Here is a 16,896-nt window from a genome sequence, read left to right as displayed (position 1 = left end):
CATTAGCAAAAAAATAAGCTTTTGTACTTTAATAAATTTCTAAAATTCATCATAAAAGACATGAATTGGGATGATCTAAATTCATTTTGAATGAAGTATGTGCCCTTTTAAAGAAAAATAACAAGTGAAAGTAAAATATTGAGGAAAACCCCACATCTGGTACTTCTGCAAAGATTTTAAAAGAATTGTGATGTTTTGATGAATTCACAAATAATCATATGTAAGTCCTGGCTGGTGTGGCTCAGAGGACTGAGCGCCACCCTGAGAACCAAAGGGTCACTGGTTCGATTCCCCGTCAGGGCACGTGCCTGGGTTGCAGGCCAGTTCCCTGGTGGGGGGGTGCACAAGAGGCAACCACACATTGATGTTTCTCTCCCTCTGTTTCTCTCTCCCTCCTCCTTTCTCTAAAAATAAGTAAATAAAATCTTTTTAAAAAAGATATTTTACCAAAAAAATCATATGTAGGCCTCACATTATGTATTTACTCTACCTGTACTATTTGTTCAGATGGCGGTTAACGTTGTTATTTACACGGAGGGCAGCAGTGCATCTGATAATTTTATACGTCTAGAATATTGTGTCAGTGTCATCAGCTAAATATTCTACAAAATCAACTTTTCTGCTAAGTCAATCTGTCGCCAAGTTTCAGTTTCCTGTGACTGCAGAACGCCTGGATTTTTGTGAAAATACTGCATTGCAGTGAGTGTATGATCGCTGGTTTTCCCTTGCAGATTAAAATTTCTTTCCCTTTGAGAGTGAGTAGAAATTTAATCAGGTTCTTACAGCATCTGAGAGCATTTAAAGATGAATGACCCCCAGTAAAACTGGCCTTTTCCGCAAGTCTGTAAGAAAAGGCAGTGTGATGTGTCAGCCTGTAAGAACAGCATGAGAGGTGATGAGAAAAATTCACCATAGCTGAACCTGGAGGCTGATGCCTTTCAGTGTCTCTATCAGATCGTTCTTCCTGAGAAGGAAGTATAAGGACTTACCTGAACCTGCTCTTGATAATTTCTTGCAATTTATTTTTTACTCATTTTCTTCCCCCTCACCCAACCCCTGCACTTCTTCATAATGAATTTCAAGGACTCCAGTCCTATCATGTGCTCAGTTAATTGCTACAGAAGGCAGTTTGACTCTGAGACAGTTGTATCTCTGTAAGTGAAATTTGGAATTCACTAAAGCAAGTACTTCAGTGAGGGGGTGCCAAAGCCTGAGTCATTGAAAACTATTTTGAACAGGGCTCTAGGAAAGATCCGGTAGTAATCAATCCTGAATAAAGAGCAAAGTGCCAAAACAATCAACAAGACCTTTGTCCTAGACAAACTGCTGGGGTACTAGAAAATTCCTGCTTCTGGGAAACCGTGTGTAAGCTTTTTTGTTTTGGCTTGTGTATTCCTTTTTGGCGTATGTTTACAACTGGAGTGGGTCTCTCTTTTGAACCTAAAAATTCTAAAGGAAACTTTTTAAATCAAGAGGAATTGAAAAATAATAGTAATAGAGGTAATATAATATATGCATGCACACACATATATACTATGCCCATACACACATATCTGTGGATCATTTAAATATAAATACACTGCGGAAGTGTTATTTGCATGGAACCCGAAGGCAGAAAAATGAATTCTTCAATGAAGCTCTGTAGAGAAATATATACTGGTGTATAATTTGTATGTAATTTTCTCACTGCAGAGCTGAGTCAGTGTAGTACACAGTTTAAAATATTTGTACATAGAAAATATATAGGAAACCCTTCTCACACTTTTCACAGTGGTTTGAAGCCATGACAACCCTGTCCTGCAACTATTGTTTCTGGCATTTGGAGCCCACTGACTTGTAATCCTCTTATCTCCCCTGTGCCCAGAGCTGCCTGCGTCTCCCAGCTGACAGCTGAGAAGCCGTCTGAAGCCTGTTTCCAGTCTTGTCCCTCCCCTCTCCGCCCCCCCCCCGCTCTGTTTTTCACGCAGCAACCATACGGTTTTTTAAACAGTTATTACCACCCTGCTCAAAATCCTACAAGGATTTCTCATCATACATTTTTTCCAGCTTCACTGAGATATAATTGACATATAACATTGTATATGTTTAAGATATACAGGGTGTTGGTCTCATACACTTATATCTTGCAAAATGACCACCACCATAGCATTAGCTATTGCGTCCATCGTGCCACATGTTACCATTTCTTTGTTGTGGTAAGAACGTTTAGATCTACTGTTACCAACTGACAAGTCTATAATGCAGTATTATTCAGTATAATCGCCTAGCTGTACAATGATCCCCAGAATTTATTGGTCTTATAACTAGAAGTTTGTATCCCTGACCAGTGTCTCCCTATTTCCTCCCTTTCCATCATACTTAGAAATAAATCCAAACTCTTGACCAAGTGCTCCACGGCCCTGCCCCGCTTTCGCGGCACTCTCCCTCTGTCTTACTCCACGTCAGCCTCAAGCACACCAAGCGCGTTCCCACCCCAGCACCTTGATACTTAAAGTGCCCATTTCCTTCCTGGAACATTCTCACCCCAGTTCTTTGCATAGCTAGCAGCCTCTGCGTCATTTGAGTCTCTTTTCTGAGCTCACCTCCTTGAAGAGGCTTCCCTGGACACCCTCTTGAAAATAATGCCTTTCTCATGCCTTGCTATAGTCTTCTCATTTTAAAGTTTATGTTAAATATATTGAATATCAAATTTTCAGTTAAAAAAATTAACATTAAATATAAAATTAATATTCTCATATTCAGTGTTTTATATATTTTAATTAGGTGCTTGGTTTCTGTATAATTACCTCATTAAAATGCAGCTTTTATGAAGATAAGAATTTGTCCCCGTATCTCAAAATAAATATCTTGTATCTTCCCACCATCACTAATCCCATTACTGCTACCTTAATTCAAATTTTTATATGCTTTTTCATTGATTATTGCATTATTAACCATTTGTCTACTTTTCCTGTTTCTGATCATACACTTCTACAATTCTTTCTCTGGCTCATCTTGTCCTTCATCTGCTCAATGTTTCTTGTTGGTATACCATTGATAATGATAACTTTATACTACACAGCCTGGAAAACAAGATGCTTCATCACCTGGATATTTGCCTCTCTGCAGCATTTTCCTCTACTTCTGTTTTGGACATTCTGAAACATCCTTGGTGTTTCTAGTTCCCTTATACCCTACACCTTCATGTTACTGTGTGTGTGTGTGTGCGCGCGTGCACGCGCATGTGTGTAGAATCATGCCCTTGTCCACCATGAATGCCCTTCAAGATTGAAAGCAAAATTTGCCCTTGAAGTCTCCCAAGATTTTTCTGATTTCTTAGAAACTTCCATAGAATCCCTTCATACCTCCACTAAAGCATTTACAATATTGTCACCGAGCTAGATATGGACATGTTGGTGCCTCTCAATAACTCAAGACCAAAAACTGAGTCTTTCTAGTACTTGCATGTCCTCAGCATCTAGAACCATGTCTGTGACATTACAGGGGTTCATTAAATGTTATTGTATTTCACCATCAAAAAAGAAAATTTTCTGATCTAGTATTTCTCTCCTCCTGATGCCTAAAGCACTTGTCTCACTTTTTATTTTCTTTTAGTTAAATCCCTATCTTACTTATAAATTATTCCTGACATGACTTTTATCCTTTCCTAAGAAGTTTGGTTTCCTTTACAGTTAAGGTCTATGGTGCCTCAAAGGACATGTAGCTGTACATCATAATTGGAACTATCCTGAGTTTACCAAGAAAATCCTTATGTTCAACTGAGAGTATGTTTCCTTTTGCCTCTATGATTAACATACCAGACACTTAATATAGTTTTAATTTTAATATTTTATTCTAATGTATTTTATAAAGATGAAACAGAGAAAAGGGCAATAAAAGTGAAATTAAATCTTGCTGCTTAGAAATTCTCAACCAAAATGCCTACTGGAAATAGAATCTCATACGAAAGTAAATGGCAGTTGTTTGTGGTCATTTTCTTGGAGAAGAGTAGTTTTCTAGAACATTCTTTCATGATCCCATCTTCAGTCCACATTTTTTTACATGGTCCAACTCTGAACTTCCTAACTTAAATTTACAGAATTATCTCTCCATGACTTACCTCCTCATTTAGCTAAAATAAAATGAAAAAAGCAAAGAAGCAAATCTACTTTAAAAAATAATATGCCTCCTCAAAACTTTTGACTATCCTATAAATGCTTTATTTAAAAATCTATTTAAAATTTTTGACATTCCAAATCATGTTTCTGTTTGTTCTTGGCAAGGTCTATTTGCCTTCTTGTGTATGGTGGGTCTATTTTTTATATCAAAATATTTTCACCTGTGAGCGCACCATATAAAATTATGACATCTGTACTTGTGCTTGCATTAAGTCTTTCACACATTAGATGGGAATATTTGTCTTTATAGAAAACTTAACCACCGTGGATATTTGTTTACCTGAATATTTTTTCCAGATCAATTTTTACCATCTCAACAACATAGAATAATTATACACATTTCAGGCCCTGGCCCAGTAGCTCAGTTGGTTAGTGTATTGTCCAGATATGCCAAGTTCATGGGTTCAGTCTCTAGTCAGAACACATAGAAGAAGCAACCAATAAATGCATAAATAATGAAAGAACAAATTGATGTCTCCCCCCTCCTTCCCCTCTCTCTTTAATATCAATAAGTATTTCAGGCCTGGAAAATTCAGCAAATTTGTGTCACATTATATCACTCTAAAAGTTTAGTGAACTATAAGTAGCAAACCATAAAAACTTGACCTAATTTCTAGAATTCATTCCAGAGTACACAAAGATATGTCTGCTCTATGAAATAAGTTGAGTATATGAAGACTGACCCAACTGTATCAGAACTGAGTTGTGAGGGAATTCCAAATGATAAGAATTGTGCTTGTTTCCCTTTTGGCCCAACTCCGCCAATGGAGCAAACATGACTACTTTCAACTTAACTCAGAATACCTCTGAGTCACAATTACGGCCAGCAGTGGAACAGTGCAGCATAGCACACAGCCTGCCCTGCGTCCAAAAAAAGATATTGATCTGTTTTATATGACTCATAATTTACTTTTATATGACTCATATTTTAACTTTCTCTAGAAGAAAATTAGTATTTAATATAATTAAGTAGGTATTGGACTCCCCAAGTATGCATTCATTGAGTATATTTAAAAATGAATGTAATTAATATTTTTCATCCATTTTTTCATTTTAAAAATATATATGATCAGAAGGTTTATATTCATATAGCACCTGTGCTTTACCACATGCATTTACTGTATTACCTTCCATTTTTCAAACACATCTTACCTTCTTCATGATAGTGGGAGCTATTTGTGGTCAGAACCTGTCTCTTAATTATCATTGTATCCCTAATGCCTAACAGGATTCTTGGTAGAAAGCTAGTATTTAGTAAATGTTTATTGAAAAGATTTTAGAAGGCATAATAAATAAATCGATAATTGGTAATGATCTGAATTTAAATGAAGGCTCAATACATGCTTGTTAAAGCAAAGTATAAATGCAGACAGTTCCCAACTTATGATTTGTCAAATTTGTGATGGTGTCAAAGTGATATATATGCATTCATTAGAAACTGTACTTGGAATTTTGAATTTTGATCTTCCCCCAGGCTAGCAATGTGCGGCATGAAGCTCTCATGATGCTGGGCCATGACAGCGAGCCGCAGCTCCCATCAGGCATGCAATTATAAACACCTGATGCTCTGTACTGTGCTGTGTTGCCAGTGTTTGTTGGATATGGTGTTAATGCAGGCTAGGCTAAGCTATCATGTCTACCAGGTTAAATGTGTTAAATGCATTTTGACATACGATATTTTCAATTTACGATGGGCTTGTCAGGAAGCAACCCCATTGTAAGTTGAGGAGCATCTGTAGTGCCTCTTAAGGCAAAGTCCAGTTATTAAGACATTTAGGCTCTCTGCCTTTTTCCCAACATTCTCCATTTCCTTGCCACAACATCTCATCAGACGAATGCAGGTCTGACCAGGCTTGTGTATCTCTGTAATCTGCTGTCATATCTCAGCAAAGAGGGGTACATCTAAAAGAACCTCATGGGTCTCACACTGAACAAAATTAAAACAAAACAAAAGAATTCGATCTTACATGGTTTATCAGAAAATCAAATAAAATATTTTCTAACACTGTAGAATTTTAATGAAAAATTGCTCTTCAGAACATGGTATGTGACTGGACCACACACTGAACTCAAGAAAATAATAAAGTAAACACCATTCAAAATATATAAAACCTCATACTTTATCGTCCCCTTTCTCATAAGGAACAGATGGAAGTTAAGGTATGTAAGTAGTATATTATAGCTAAAATAAATAGAGAAACTTTATATAGCAATCTGTTCAAAGACAAGGGTTAGGTTTTCTTTTAGGTGATTATGTTTTTGAACATAGAGTCTAGCCTTGTTTCAGTCCTAATCACACTACCACATAGTCCAGTCCTACGTGTTTCTGTCTTCCTGAGATTAAGAGGTGCTTACCTATTTAATCATGCTTCCTTCCAATTCACTTTTAATAATAACCATTGCTGGAGTAATCATTCTGAAAAATAAACTTGACAGTGCCAGTAGGCATGGCTTCCTACCTCCCTTAGTATATGAAGTATGCTGTCCCGCCGCTGCCTGCCCATCAGCCTCATTCCCCTGTGTCCCACTTCTGGCCCGTAGTGAATAACCTTATGCTTTACCTGTGTTCCTCGTTCATTTATTTAGAAAAGATTTGTTGTTGAGCCTATTCTGTGCCACACACTGAACTAGCAGCTGGAGGTGAAAATGAACGCGGCTCTTTGCCCAAAAGCTCAGAGCCTTGTGAGGGAATCAGAAAGAATTAGAAGGAGTGCCTAGCACAGAGCGAAAACTGGAGTTTGGGGATGCCAAATGGGTGCTCGTTGTGGTATATTCCTGGGAGGTGTGCCCAGCCTAAGTCAAAGTAGCGTAGGGGGTGGTCATTCAGGCTCGCTCTTTCTACAGAGTCTTCCTTCCTTTCTTGGTTAACTACTACTTGTCCTGTAAACTCAGCTCAGATATTACCTCATCCAGGAAGTACTGGTTGACTTCCCAGTGTGGTAGGAGCTGTCCCTATGCCTTTATGGCTTCCTGTCCTTATCTACATCACAGCATGTACCACGCTGTATTTTTGCTGTTGGTTTGTCTGCAAGCTCCTTCAGCATAAAATCGGGGTTTTTTCTTGTATCCCCAAGGCATTCCCTGTGATATATAGAGCCTTTTCCTTAATGTTTTGGAGATGTTATAAAACAATTAAATGAATTAGGATTTGTAATCTTAGAGTTGGAAAGCATTTTAGTAGTCCTGTGGGCCAACATCGCATTGATTTTATAATGTTCAGGACCAGATGGAAATTCAACCTTTCAATCCACTCACGAGGAGTGCATTAAGTTCAAAGAAATACAGAAATCGAATGCCATGACTGATTATGTTGTAAGTCCATATACACTTACTAAAAGATTTTTAATCTGAACATGTGAAGAGGCAGAGCTTTGGTCACATGGCTTATATTTGTGGAGAGAGACTTGTTCATCAAAAGACAAAGGGAATGAGTGGATCAGGTAAAGTGGCAGGACAAAGAACAAAAATGGTATTTTGCTTATAATTCCCCAGGACCTCATCCTTCCTTCTGTTTTAAATAACTAAAAGCATATCCCATTCATGGAAAACCATAGAGTAGTTTTTAGACTTATGTTCTTATATATCTTTGACTTCCAATTCCCCATCTCACCATTTTCTTCAACTTTTTGGGGTTTGTTTATATCTGATTCTAGCATCTTCCTTTGAGATATATAGTATAGCCTCCAGATTCACCTGGGTCGTGGCTCTGTTCCCACCTTTTACAAAGAAATCTCTGTAGAATCTTGTCCTCAAGTACTGATTATTGCTTTTAGATTATTCCACTTTAACGCCCAGCCAGTGCCTTCCCTATAATGTGGATCTCAGGTGTCTGGAACTAAGAATTTTCATTTGGTGATGGTGCCATTAAATTCTTATGACCAAATTTGTTGGTGGCATATTTGTAATTCTGTAGGAAGTTCCTCAGATTTTGTACCTGAAGGGAATTTACTTTTACAGTGTTTCATTATGTGGCACTGGACAAAATCTGACAAGTCTGGAATCAAAATTGGAAAAGTTTAAAACAAAATCATTAATTGTGAAAATCCAAATTACAATTTTCCTTTCAAGCTTTTTATCTGGACGCTTAAATTTATATTTATTTAAGGAAAATTTATTAAAATTATTATGATTAAATGTCTCCTTATGTAGTAGAAGGAAAATACAACTTGTGGGTCAAAATCTATCAGTTAAACAGTTCAGTAGTAAGTTACATGCTTATGAAACTAATACTCATATCTAGTGTCATGTAAGTTTTCATGTCTAGGAAGTGGGAGCACCAGGATCCAACCACGAGTTTCTTGTTAGAAACCTATTCTATATAACTTATTCCAACATATCTCCAGTACCCAAGTTCAGGTCCTTAGTTAAATACCATCAGAGGCTAAAGCGTTAGAGCATTTACATATTTATTTCTTATATGTGTATAAGGTATTTATTAGCCGTTTTGGATAATGTGAAAAAGAGCTCAGAAATAATATACAGCTGTCTCATAAAACCTTACCCAGTTTAATATGGCAGATTATATTAATATGGTTATTAATGGAACAGGTTTTGTAAGTTCATGTCCTTATCTGGATTGGATTGTCTTTCTAGTACCAACCCCGTTCCACCAGTCTCACTGCTCAGAAAAAGAGCGAGCAATGAATGGATGTTAGTGGATTTAGCTTCTCATTCCAGATCTGCCTGGAAATGCCTTATCTGGTCAAATAGTTTACTCTTCTCTGGCCTCAGTTTTTCAGTATGAGGCAAGCCATGCACCGACTCCTATTGCTAATAATGTTCAAATAAAAACCATAAAATAACTAATAATAGGTAGCACCTTGCAATGCTTCCAACTTGCCTGGAATTATGCTTTTTCTGTATTATATAATTCTACCAACAACCTAACACTGGCTTGCTGTGTACTGTGTGTCCATCATCTTCAAAACTAATTATGCACCCACCAACTCTCTTCATATGAATTGTTTATTAGTCACGATATGTGATGGAGAATGAGTCATCCTTATAGTTATTTTACAATCAGCTTGAAAAGAACAGAGGAGGCATGAAACAAGTATCTGGATTTTTAACTTAACTTTTTTCATGTCATCAAGCACAATTTTCTTAGTTTTGCATAGAATACAAAGAGAAGGAATATAGTGTTATAGTCAGTCAACAACCATGTAAGCTTAGAAATTTGTTGGCCTTGATAAGTAAATATATGGAGTGTACAATACTGCTACTATTGTTAAGGACCAAAACAAAAGTTTCTAATTTGTAGTACTGGTATGCATAGGATAGTAACAGTATAGACAGGGAATAGGGAAACAATATTCATGTGCTTAATTGTCTTATTTACTGGTTATTTTACTCTTTGTTCATCTTTGAATATGTCACAGTACAAAATTATAATCCCAATGTTTTTATTGAACTGGCACATTACATGATGACAGGGCAAAACGTATCACTGAAAACATTCTAGAACTGTCAGTGCCAAGCATATTATGAAAATAGAGAAATGCGTATCTGGCATGCAGCGTATTTTCCCTGTAGTTTTTTCAAGCCTTTATTATTTCTCCTTTGGCCAATTTTTAAGGGTATTTAAAGCTGCTTGGTAATAACTATAATCAGGGACTATTTCTGCGCTTTGTGATCTTTCTAATATTATAATCCAAAGAAAAACAGTGATGTTTGCAGTTACATGGGAATCCCAGGAGAAAAAGTTCTATTCTTCCAAATGACATTTTCAGCATGTCTCAATTATCTAGACATGAAATCATTGATTACTTCTTTGAGAGCTTTACTGGCTCGGAATTATCTAGTACACATTTGCACCCTACCTATTACCCACATCCATCCCCAAAATGATCTAACAGGTAAAGAAAATTATAACCTGATTTGACATATTTTAAGTAAATGTACTTATGTCCTAAACTATTAATAAATGCCAAGGAGTATTTAAAATAAGTATTCTAAAGAATTTGGAGATGTTGATAGACTGAGCAAGGATTATTCATTGTTTTCACAATATGAAGTAGGTTTATACCACAGACAATGGGTAATTTTAAAACTTCTTCTGAGATATGTCTGCCTCCCTCAAATAGGATGGACACAACAGAGAGCTGGTCTCTTCCCAGGAAGCTAAATAAAAACAGTCCATCCAATGAGTGGAATCCATCTCCTCTTCATAAATGTCCTGGACTGAGGAAGTAAAAGGTTCAGCTTCTATTTGTGAGAATGATTACATGGTGTATCAGAAGGTCATTGCCTCATCCCTTTACACCAATTCCTCTACAGGAGTGTTTCATGTGTATATTTCTGTCACTCCATTCTTTTCTGAAGTCCTGTGCAGCAGCGCAGGCTTGCAAAGCACGAATCTTCACACTTTAGTGTCTCAGAATCACCTGGTGAACTTGTTAAAATACCAATTTCTGAAGGCCCATTCCCAGAAATTCTAATTTATTTGATTGATGTTGAAGGCCATTGGCTGAAAACACTGTAAAATATTTTGGAAGTGAATGATCACCACAGAGTGTTTCAGTTTTAAGAATTTAAAACCTTTTCTGAGATAGGATGAAATAATTTGTCTTCAAGATATTTTTACATCTACATGTCACATGCTCTGTACTATGTATACTAAGTTTTGTTCAGGTCTGGTAGTTTGTTCTACTTGGTGTTATTCTTCATGTGCTCCCAATGGAGTTATAACTTCAGTGCCAGTTCTCCTGCCATGCCCAAAAGTTAGGTTTTGAACCATCCTCCTCTCACTGATGGAGCTAAATATTTACAGCCAACAGATCCTTTTCCCTGGTCTTATCTGGAGGAAGGAGTTTGGTGAATTATTCATTCAACATTCAACAAATATTTGAAACCCAACTTGCAGCTAAATGGTGCTTCGGTCACTTTGTATAGTACTATCATGTGCATCCTACTTTTGCATAACCCTTTTCATACTCTAAAGGAAAAATGTGGAAACTTCTACCTGAGGGCCTAGCTGGCATGGCTCAGTGGATTGAGCGCCAGCCTGCGAACCAAAGGGTTGCTGGTTCAATTCCCAATGCAGGGCACATGCCTGGGTTGCAGGCCAGGTCCCCAGCAGGGGGCGCGTGAGATGAAACCATACATTGATGTTTTTCTCCCTCTTTCCCTCCCTTCCCCTCTCTAAAAATAAATAAATAAAATCCTTTAAAAAAAGAAGAAGAAAACTTCTAAGGAGATAAAAAATTATAAAATGATTTATTTTTAAATAAAGTCTGTCTCCATTTTACATCCTCAGCCCTGAATTTGCCTGAGAAAACAAATTCTTCAATAGCTCAAAAATCAGCAGAGCTGTCAGGGACACTTTCTGCTGAGTGTCTCTGCTTACTTATTTCTTCCTTTTGAATAGTGAAGGAAAGGTGACAGCTGTACATTATTATTATTATTATTATTTATTATTATTATTATTTTGGATCTACAAGCCCTAAGGGCACATGTGCTCAAGAACATCTGTTTGAAACATTTAAACAAATATATCTCTTTGTGACTTGCTTTAAAGAACGTAAAATACAGGAACTGTCAGAGCACATCAAATTTTTTGTGGGGGAAACAATATATAGGAAGTCCAATGATAAATGGAGTTCCAGGTGAAAATGCTTCTCTTTTTTAACGAGCCTTTAAACACATTAAATTTTAATGTGCACATACAATTTTATAACCCTTAGGGAGAACCAACAAAAGTGTGTTATTTGGCCACTTCCAGAAAGTAAGTTGTCATTTTAAAGTTATTATTTGTTTATTAGCAGCATTTGCTTGGAAGGTAAATTAGAAGAGTCTTCTAGGGAAGATAGATAAAGGAGAAATACTTTTTAAAAAACTAAGTAATGTTATTTCTTCAAGAAGTCATATTTTTATTAGAGTTTGTTCACCTGTAACTTATTTGAAAGACCTAGAATGTTATGTAAGCTTTTATAAAATGCTTTGTGTGGAAAAGATTGATGTCTGTTTTGTATTTTATTCACTTTATATATACCTGAAAGATAACATGAAAGCTATGTGTGCTAAATAATATATAATTTTCTCAAAAAATGATATCCTAAAGTAAAATGTTGGAAAGCAGTAAGTATAGTTATTATTTGTAATACGTATTCTGCCTGATTTGAGAAAAACACTTGATGCTTTGCAATTGAATTATGTATAAAATAAGTAATAATGAAGTACTGAAGGCTTAGAATTAGGTAAATATTATAGTTAAGTTTCTTGTAATTAAGGGAAAATATGGGAACAGCTGTATTTGTCTAAAATATTAAAAATCAGAAAAATACATATTAACTTATTTCTAAATTCCAATACAAAATAATTTATTGTATATATCTCATGCAAGGGACAATCACATCACAGAAGACAATGTTTTCAAGAGTTGTCTTGCAGATTTGGAGGTATGATTTTGTGTTGCCTCTGGGCAAGTCTACATTTGTCCTCATATATGAAAAAGTATGAATTTATGTGAGTATCTGAGCAGGCACTCAAGTAAAATCCTAGTTTTGAAACACAGAACATTATAGTCTTAGGTTTGAAAATTTCTTAAGGCAGGTGCATTTAAATACAAGAGAATCTCAATGTAATAGAAATCTAATTATTGGCATAATTAGTATTCTAGAAATCCAATAAACGATAGCACTGATTGGCCGTTCTACCCATAAGATACAAATTATCATTTTAGATAAAAAGTTTTCTAGAAAGTAATTGAAAAAATTAGAATATATCTGTTGCAAACCATGAATTGAATTTTACCCTGATAGCCATGTTTTCTGTTGAGTTGGCTGTTTCCTTTATTCTGTTCTTTCTTTTCTTACTTGTTGTTTCTTTCACTCTTTTACTTGCTTGCTTCTCTTTTGTGGTATTTTTTAACTAGAATTATCTAAGAGATTTGACTACTTGTAAGGCTCCTGATTCATGGTACTAAAGCCTTCCAATCAAAACTGGAAAAGTACTAATTTTACTTTACAATATTAAACATGTATACATTAGATCTACTTAAAAACAAAACTGAGGGATTTTACAGACTTTAAATAGACAAGGAATTAATCTGTATACCATTATAACTTGGAATTTAATCTGTGGTAGTACTGTTTTCATTCTAGTTATTGCAGTTTTATTATGATCAGGTTGAATATTCAAGTTGGAAATCTGATCAATGCCAAGTCATACGGTTTGGCTCATGTCATTGGAATCAGAGGTTAATGTCAGATTGCAAAACACTGAAGAATCTTAACCTCTTTTACGAAATTATCCATCAGTAAAATCAATTAAAGTGTAGCACTGATCAGTGATTCAACAGCTCTTACCAAAGAGCATTAGGTTGAGAAGAGGCTAATTGAGGGGGAAAGCTGGAATTTTAAGAACTTGAATTTCAAAAGCTAGAATTTTCATGAAAGAAGAAATAAATCTGCACTAACTGGTGTGGCTCAGTGGATTGGGCACTGGCCTGTGAACCAAAGGGTCACTGGTTCGATTCCCAGTGTAGGACACATGCCTGGGTTGCAGGCCGGGTCCTCAGCGAGGAGCACAAAATGCAACCACACACTGATGTTTCTCTCCCTCTCTTCCTCCCTCCCTTCCCCTTCTCTAAAAATAAATAAATAAAATCTTTTTTTTAAAAAAAGAAGAAATAACTCTATCCTTAGAGAACTTACAAATACCAAGGGAAAATTGTTTAATTACTAAGGATAGCAAAGACTGAAGCTCAATCTGGTAGCACAAGATCTTCTCTTACAATTTTTCCCAACTGTATGTCTTTTTGGGAAGCATACTGCGGCCCTATAATATGTAGCAGAAAAGCCATGATATGGGAAAGTCAAAATGAAATGTCTCATTCTGATATCAATAAAAATGTAAGCTTTTTGGATTTTAAAAAAATCCATACTATAACTGTATCCTCATTTACAATGGCATTAGTGTTTAGCTTAGCCCTAGTAGATAAGGTTTCATTATAATTTATTATTAACTATAAATCAATGTCTTGGACTTAGTATTTTTTTAAAACTTGCTCAGGACTTCCTTGTTCACAATATCAAGCTAGGTTTTTTGAAGGGGGAGAGGAAGAAGGGTTTTTGGAAAGTTCTCACTTGCTTTATCAAATCAGAAGATTGTGCGGCTGATCTCCGGCTGTTAGGATTTGTGATCTTTTGCGATATGGAGAAAGGAGAATCTCTCTCATTATGCAGTAGGAATGGAATGCTAACGTTCTTTGAACCTCACAGTTTCCCCTTAGAGATTTGGAGGGGATTGCCTTCCTCAGCTTTATCTTCTTTAATCCCACGTTGACAGTTTTCAGAGAGATTGAGGTAACAATAATATTATACATCAGTAAGAAGTGATTAAAGGAAGCTGTGATCACTTGTAACTATGTCATAATACCATTTTGAAGATTAGACATTAACTATGACCCCAAAACCCTGCTTAGGAATCTAAGTGAAATTCACTGTGAATAGGTGGTATTTTAATAATATTATGTAGTGATTAGAAGTGAGTGTGGCCAAGCAGTGTCTCCTTTGATTCCAGAAGTTTTTCAGTAGAGCAGGAAGAAACCTTTCAAATCATATTTTCTGTCAAAGTAACTTTGTCAGAGCAATACCGGCTCGAAATTTTCTAAGGTGGTTATCACTTAACAGACAGGTAGACTATGTACCTTTCCAAAACCCAACGAATTAGAATGTGAGATCTGATGACTGTGCATACATTTTAAGGAGTATTATTTACATAGTCTCACCAGGAAGTCAAATTATGCATTTTAGGTTATAAATTCACTTTATTTGTGCCTCTGATATTAATTGAAATCAACATGGGCAGCCATTTCTTTCTTCTTACAAAATTAGTTTTTATTGATTAATTTAAAAGAATCCAAAACGCTGAAGCATTGAACACTAAAAACTTCACGTTTTTCATGCCTAATGTCTTGAAAACAAATTTTCTTAACATTTTAAGTGGCTGTTTACTAAGTAGCACTCTCTTCATTTTGACATTGGCTTTTGGGGTTTCAAGATGAGGATTTTTAGTCACTGAGAAATCTTTTCCAGAAAGCCCTTCATGGGAAGCTGCCAATTTTAACTGGGAGTTGTGGGTGCTCATGTCATTTTCTTTACTTTGAGTGTCTGTGGCTAAAACTCCCAGAGCTAAAAATGGGCTAAAATGAAAACCTAAGTATTTCCCAAATCCTTTTAGAGATGTTGGTAAACACGGCATCAGATAAAGGGTTCCGTGGCCTGCTGGTTGGGATTCTCTCCACACCACTGCCCTCCCCTGAGATTCCATCCAGCCTGTCTGGACATGTGAGGAGCCCTCGCTGGTGTCACACGTGCCTGTGCAGATCGCCATTTCTCAAGTTCATTTAGGCACTTCGTCACTGGTGGCCTTCCTCCCAAGAGCAAACGATCGAAAACTAAACATTAAAAAAAAAAAATCAGATAATTTTCAGTGGAAGGGTATCCTATAATTTGCTCAATGAATATTTCTCAAAGTCATCAAAAACAAGGAAGATCTGAGAAACTCTCATAGCCAAGAAGAACCCAAGAGACATGAAAATTAAATGTAGTGTAGTATCCTGGATGGGATTCTGAGACCAAAAAAAGGAGAGACATAAGGTAAAAACTAGGGTAATCTAAATAAAGGATGGCCTTTAGCTAATAATAACATATCAGTATTGTCAATATCGTTAATTATAACAAATGTACCATTCTAATTTATAATGTTAATAACAGGAAATTGTGTGCAGGGGCTACATGTGAACTCTGTTCTATCTGCTTAATTTTTCTGTAAATCTAAAACTGTTCTAAAATACAAAAGCTATTAATTTCTAAAAAAAGTGGCATTAACATGGCATATACTTTTTTATGTGGAACCTTTTCTATTTACATTTGTATGCAAAATAGATTTGGATCATATAAGACTATGGAAATATGAATTAAGCTGTCTGATAAAGGAAAAATACACAAATCAATGCATGTAAAAATCAGAATGCTGGGTCTCACTATCAATAAATTATCGTGATTTGGAAGGTCACCATTTGAACCTAGACAGTGTATTCAGTCTATTAGACATATGATGCCACAAAAATTCAGAAGGAACACATCCTCAGATTCCTGAATTAGGTGCTTTGGTATTTGACTAGAAGGCAATGGCAGAGTGAAGTCTAGAATGTTGCAGAATCATCTTTATGAAAGAGGTAGCTAAGTTTTTACAAGTACATGTGGAGTGGTTAGTTCTGAGGATGCCCTCCTCCCATCCAGCTCTCATGTCTCAGACGTTATCTGTGTCTGTCTTGGGATGTTTATTCCATCCTATACAATATCTAAAGACAAATTTGCAAGTAAGTCTTGTTACTGTACTTACCAAGTTTTCAGGCTCTTGTTCCTATGCCAACAATTCTAGAAAACCTACTTAAAATATTTTATACGTAATGGCGGGTGGTATAATGACAGATCATGTAATTATAATAACAATAACAAAGGTAGTAACTACTATTTATTGAACATGTCAGGGACTGTGCTGAGCCGTTTATTTTATTCTGTTGAAACTGTGTAACAAACCAGTAAACAAGGCACCCTTGTCCTCATTTTGCAGATGAGGAAACTGCATACAGTTTTCACACATTGTGAGATCATATATATACGCACACGCATATATATATCTGTATATATTTATATGATGTTTATTCACCTCTCTTCAATCAGTGTTTTAAAAGCTAAACTTTTTACATCCTGTGTAACTGTATTCTTAAAGA

General features: G+C 36.0%; 1 protein-coding gene across 30 annotated transcripts in view; it reads left to right on the top strand.

Moving 5' to 3' along the window:
- MAP2 (microtubule associated protein 2) overlaps positions 1–16,896 on the top strand; it is a 261,553-nt gene that overhangs the window by 170,020 nt on the left and 74,637 nt on the right. The window contains exon 1 of one of the 30 annotated variants that reach the window (XM_054585715.1): positions 12,523–12,553. The exons of the other annotated variants lie outside the window; for them this stretch is intronic. The gene's annotated coding sequence lies outside the window, so the exon portion shown is untranslated. Of the gene's footprint in view, positions 1–12,522; positions 12,554–16,896 lie in introns of those variants that run through there. 30 annotated transcript variants of the gene reach the window in all.

The sequence above is a fragment of the Pteronotus mesoamericanus genome, unplaced genomic scaffold (assembly GCF_021234165.1).
Source record: "Pteronotus mesoamericanus isolate MK-2021 breed Mesoamerican mustached bat unplaced genomic scaffold, CSHL_Meso_final contig_90, whole genome shotgun sequence".
In the NCBI taxonomy this organism is placed as follows: Eukaryota; Metazoa; Chordata; class Mammalia; order Chiroptera; family Mormoopidae; genus Pteronotus; species Pteronotus mesoamericanus.
The sequence above is the reverse complement of the archived record's forward strand: the minus strand, read 5'-3'. Positions and strand labels throughout refer to the sequence as shown.